The following is a 6,451-nucleotide window of genomic DNA, read 5'->3' on the forward strand; positions in this document are numbered from 1 at the left end:
CGTGACGGGGGGCGCGTGGCGTGTGGCGCCCGGGGTGAGGCGGCCGCTGCCCTCAGCTCCTGCCGGGGCAGGGACGCTCTGCTTCCCGCCTCGCAGACACCCCGGGGGTGGGAACATGTCACACACCGCCGCTGAGCTGGATCGGGTCGGAAAGGCGGCGTGTGCGGCGTGCGCCGGGCTGGCGGCGGTACCGGGCTGGCGGCGACGGCGCGCTGCCTACGGCCGCGCTGCAATAAAGCGGGAGCGTGTGGAGAGCAAACTGCGGGGAAGGGAAGGAGTAGATAGGAACCTCCTGATGGCCTGAATCCCCAGGTCGCGGGGTGTAGGAGTGTGCTGGCGTCGGGACTTGGGGTATTTTATAGCTAACGTGCACTTAGAAGCGCAGAAAGAAACCAGGAGTGAACAGACTTTACTGTTGTCATTTTATATCGCGTTGTCATCGTCAACCGCTGATTTTTACTGACAGTTCGACGTCAGGGGCTTCACTCAAAATTCTTGACAGACGGTTTCTTTCCATTCGGGTAAATTAGATCTGTGGCTGATGGATGTTTTTCACATTAACATGCTGAAAGACCTGTATTTCAGCCAGCTGCTTTGTTGATTATGTTGTGGTATATTTTATCTGTATTAAGGCTCCTGGAATTAGTGGTGAAGGGGTGCCAAACAGACATCAGCTAGGGCTTTGCAAGGCTTAGTTACGAGTCTTTTTAGCATCTGTAACAGGCATGAAGATATTTGGATCTTTGGTATAAGAGCAGAATGTGTATATAATGGTTTATTTTAATACTAGAACTGATATGCGGTTCCTGTTTAAAGGAATAATAAAAGCAGTTAATCTTTACAGCACAAGTGTGTTAGGCTGAAACATCTATAGGTAATGAGGATATTTTAGGATGGACTGTCCTTATAAGCCATTTGCAAAGTTCAGCTGTGCTTTTCAAGATATTTTTAAGATAAATTTTTGATAGTATTGTGTATCTCATTAGCCAGTATTAAAATAATTGTAATGTCAGCTAATAGAATTAGTGTCTATGTTACATCTTGGAAGTTACATAAGCAATAGCAGTGTTTATGTTTTTGTAAATTAGGCCCCTTAAAGATAAAACAACAGATGTAAGAAATTAGTGGGAATACTGAAGAAATCTCTGTTGTTCATTTTCCTTCTACTAAGTAAAGGAACTGTGAGTATAACAAAGGCAAGGCTTGCTCCTTAGAGTACGTATGTCACATTAGTACTACGGTGTTGTAAACTTACCTTGTTTTTTCACACCATTAGCATACAGCCTTTCCTAAAATAACTGTAATCTCTAACCAAGCAAAAAAATGGCTATGTAACTCTTACTTCTATCTTTTTCTAAGAGTAAAAAAACTGAGGGCTGTTTTTCGAAGGTCTGCTTGACAGAAACTGTTGTTGAAATTTACCAGTTTCATTTTTAAAATTAACTACAGGACACACATTTAGCGTTCAGCGCTGCTGTGATTTGTGCCTTTGCCATCAATTATAATACTCATGTGTTTAGAATTTTGCAGGCTCAGGGCTGGAATGTGGAGTATGGCTATGAGCGTGCCATGTGATATCTGTTCCTAAAATTTGTGTTTATCATTACATAATTACTTCAATAAACAAACCTCCTGAACGCTTCAGAAAAGAATTTATAAAGTTCATAAAATTCATAAAAGAAAGCGTAAAGTTTACTTTGTTTTGTTGTAAAGCTATAACCACAGACGCACGCCACATTTTTTGAAAATAAACGTTCCGGTTTTGCTTCTTTGTGTCTGAAATAAGGGAAAAGATTAGTTCTTCACCACAGCATGTCCTCGATCCAGCTCGTTGCGCAGCTGCACAAACCCTTGTGCCCACGCAGTGGGCCAGAGCGGGGTGCCCAGCAAAGGGCAGTGGCGGAAGGCAGGCCTGCCACCTTCACCACTCTTTTCAGCATGTAGACCCAGGAGGTGCCCCCGCAGGGCTGTGCCACAAGGAAAGCCATGTTGCAGGAATACTCAGAAATGTCAAATTTTGAAAGATATGTTATTCAGCAGAGAATGAACCAAAGCCAGAGGAAAACTCACTATGAACGAGAATGAAAAACAGGCTTTTGGATACAGCCAAGAAAAGGTTATTTTTATTTAGTCAGAGCAAATCTGACTAAATAGATGATAAGGGACAGCAGGGGAAAGGAAACTTTTCCAGGAAAAAGTGTGAATTCAAGTTTAGTGATATTCCTGGATGCGTAATGAGATCCTCTAGTACTATAGGGCCAAGTTCTAATGTGATGCAAATGGCGTAACTCCGCTGAAGCTGAACCTACTTACTCCAGGTCTGAGTTTTAGTATTTAGATCTTAAAAACCTTACCTGATTGGAACTCATTTTAGATCAGCACATGCCACCTTGTGGCAAATTAACATGGTGCATCTGTTTTTTTCCAGCTATATAAAATACTTCTTTATCAAAATTCTGTCTTCTGTTATGTTTCTTCTATCCTTCAGATTGTTGTGGGGGCAAGATGGATTTCCTTTTAGGGTTCCTGCACTTCATCTCAGTAGTTCCTACATAGCTTGGAAATCCCACTGATTCAATTTTGTGATTTTTTTGCATTTGGGTCACATGTTTTTTCAACATCAAGCATGCTTTTCAGCAAGATGTTCTGAGTGCTTTGCAACTCAAAGCTAGTAGCTAGCTGATAAATAACTGCATTTGGTTAATCTGTGGAGTAAAAAAGCCTTATAAAGAATATTGAAGGTTCACCTTTAACCTTTAGTGTTCATTTCTACGTCTGAATTGTTAACACTCCTTATCTTTCTTGCACGAGTACTGGATTTAAATTCTTTATTCCTGTTTTCATTTTCTTACTTTCCATTTGCTCACTGGGGATAGCAGTGTTCTTTCCCAGCATAAACACAGCCCTTACAAAGATGATTTAGTTTTTCACTGCAAGCCTTTCATTTGCAGTGTTTATGCAGGCACATCACACATTGTACAATATCTGCATTGTTTGAAATGAACATCAGCGTAATGCAAAGGGAACAAAAGGATAGGAGGGATAATCAGCAGATGTAATGAAACAATGCCAACAGCAAGAGAAAATAACTTGACCCGCTGCTTCTGAGGTTAGAAATGTCCTCAGTGGAACGTGGTGTTGCAGTTGTCATTAGTTTGGAGCGTGGATCCTAAGTACGGGCAAGTCTGTATGCAGATTTAGTGGAGCCATCTGAGCTTCTACGTAGTATCTGAGTATCTTGGTAGAGCTCATTCGTCTTTAGCTTTCCACATTTTCCTGGAAAAGACGAGTGATGCCTACTGTCAAAGGTTTTCCAAGACATTTTGCCTCATCCCTCTCTTCCTCTGACATTCAACACTATGTGGATGGAAACTCCCTCCTTCAACCGAGGTCTCGTCTGAAGGCAGGACGAATGCTGTAGATATAGTTCTACTTTCTGTCAGGCCAATTTTGTGTCCTTTCACTTGTTTTCATGTGGATTTTCTTACAGTTCCTTTTAAAAAGATGCAACCATTTCTCTGTCATGTTGCCAGTCCCTTTCCTATTCTGCAGAGGTTTCTCATCCTCACAACTTTTTTTTTTAATTTACTTTTTTATGGAACTGTGTATTGAATTTCTTTCTTCTGATTTTTTTTTATATGCTTTACACTTGTTAGCTTCAACACCTTAAAACTGTGCTTTGGCCTTTACAATCATGATTAATAAGTCAAGTAAGAAATTCTTCAAAGTAAATTTGTTGTTACAAAGGTGTAGATATTTCCGTAGTTTCACTTATCAAAACTTTTCATTAAAGAAATTTTTTAAATAATAACTATAGTTCAGCAGGTAGCTAATAATACCCCCATTTTACAACAGGACAGGAACACTAATGGGGAAAGGTCTGTGTGTCTTGGAATTTGCATGACTATACTTTAAAATAATGATTAAGAAATTTGATAGCCAAAGTCAGTACACAGAATATAGGAACTCTGAGATCCTCTTCTCCCTTCTATGTACAGTGTGCTCTCCTCTCAGAAAGATGTTAAAGAAATAATGTTGCAGTAGGTAAAAGTGTAACCTACTGCATTTATTTCAGTCTTCTGCTTGCTTCATTCATCTTATATGTAATCCTTTTACTTTCTTTAAAAAAAAAAAGCATATATACGTATTTTTCATTTTAAAAAGCCTGTAGTGCTTGAATTCACATGCAGCCCTAAGGCAACAAATTAATATGAACCACAATGGAGGAAAATAAATTTTAGTAGGATAACATAGCAGCTGTAAGTTTGCAAGAGCTAATTTAAACCATACATTCTTACCAGTCTGCCTTGAGCATTAGTCAGAAAGAAACATCTTAAGTGAAATGTAGTTCATTCTGGTGGTAATTCTAGTGGTAATTTTTCTGATGTCAAAGCTTATGAGTCTACAATTTTTATTTGCATCATATGCCTTCAGCTGGAGGGGATTTTCAGTGACTTCTGCATTCAGTTGGATTGGTGCTTCTGACCTATGGGTGATAAATGCCATACCCCCTGTGATTCTTGGTGAAATTTCATGATCATGGCTTTTTGAAATTATATCCGTTTCTTAAAATCAACTGCTGCTAAGGATCTCCATGTGCATTAGAGCAGTCATTTGCCACCAGAATGGGTATTAGCTATCTCTCAGATTAGAAACAATGATTAACTAAAATCTTCCAGTAAAATGAGAACATCTTGGCACAATAGATTGTCTGCTTTGGAAGGGACAAGCCTGAAAGAGGAGGGATCCAAGCAGCAAAAAAATCTTTGTCAGGAAAGAAGGAACAAGGACTAAGAAGTCAGAACGGGGTTTTAACAGCAAAACTTCCGGAATGACCAAGGAGCAAAGTCAGGCTATGAGTCAGCGTGAATCTTTCGGTTGCCAAAACTGAACAACCTGAAGGACAATTACTGTAGGAAGGGAGAAAAAAATTGTAAATCAGGAAGGCTGAGCTGGGGAAGTGAAGTCTTGTGTTTTATGAACTTTAAGGCACTGAACAAAACCCAAACAGATCTCAAGAATAATTAGACTTTGACAAAGAGAATTTCAGGTATTCTTAGGAATTTATTATTACGCCTCGAGCAGTATGTCCGGAGGGAAGGAGACAGCTCTTGGGTAGATAGGGAAATATTGCTAGGCAGACGTATTCCAAATTGCCTTAGAAGCAGGTTATTCCAGCTACAGCTGCCAGGTGTTTTGCATAAGGAGTTTAGTTAGGGGGTTTTATCAAGTGCCATGCAAGTCCCTGAACAAACTCATTCCTACTGGAGGAAATTGAATGTTCCCGAATGATGGTAGTGAGCCAGATGCTTCCTCCCTCCTAAAGTGTTCTCTGTGCAAGAAGAGCAGAAAATGGCATGAACTAGCTTGGTGCCTTCAGTCCCTTCATTCTCTCGTAAGGCTTATCCTATGTTCAGCTGCCGTGGCTTCTGGAGGGCTCTTCAACAAAACCGGTCAAAGGTGCATGCCATCATTCTGCCTTCCTCGACATAATACTGGGATAACACGGAGGGATTTTACCAGCTCTGTGCCACTCAAAAAGACCAAAACCCTTTACAGAAGGAATTGCTTTGCTTCAAGTTCACAGTTTCAGCAGGGTGCTGCAACAGTTTTTACGGGCCATCATAGAAGAAAGCCTTGGCACAGACCTTGTGCCGTGAACACATAGCAGAGCATGCAAGGTTGCAGCAGATTCAGAGAGGCATATTCCAGATACATCTGCACAGTTTGAAGGGAAAATAAGTCACTTCAGTGCATTTATCAGAAATCTGTATGTATTGCAGAAGCGGGCTATTCAGTTAGATTTTAAAGTAGGTTTGCTTTGGCTGTGGTCTTGTCTCCTTTCCATGAAAACCTGTGCCAGTAAAAACAGATTTGGAAGCTGAGTGTTCAGAGTTTAAATTCACAAGCATGTGCATTCATGCTGCAAGGGTATGGATGCTCATTTCTTGGGGGACTTAAACAACATAATGTGATGTGCCTGTGTTGTCACAGCTAACCAGATTGCTGGCAACTTATTCTGAGTATTCCATGGAGTTTAATTGTTTTGTCTTCAGTAAAAAAATAAAATGCTTTAGAATTATAATTAAATTCAAGCAAATTGCATTTGATTCAGAGATATTATGCAAGCAGTAGAAAGAGGTTTAAAAATCAGCAGTTTTCTGGAGATTATTTGCTCGGCTCTACGATTAATATTGTTTTGTTTGCCAGACTGATCAAAAACATTTGGCAGGCAAGACTTGCTCAAGAAAGTGAGCCAGTGAAGCTGAGCTGTCATCTAAGTACGTACAGAAAAACTGTTCTCTTGGCTTAGAAAACAGACTGTTTACAGAAATAATAAACATGCCCTCTAAAATTATGTTCCTTCTCTCTAAAATCACGGAAGGTCGCAAGACTTTGACCCTACAGAAGGAGCATAACACTTTATGAGACTTGTGTCAAAGCACATGAT

Source organism: Dromaius novaehollandiae, chromosome 12 (assembly GCF_036370855.1).
Source record: "Dromaius novaehollandiae isolate bDroNov1 chromosome 12, bDroNov1.hap1, whole genome shotgun sequence".
Taxonomy (NCBI): Eukaryota; Metazoa; Chordata; class Aves; order Casuariiformes; family Dromaiidae; genus Dromaius; species Dromaius novaehollandiae.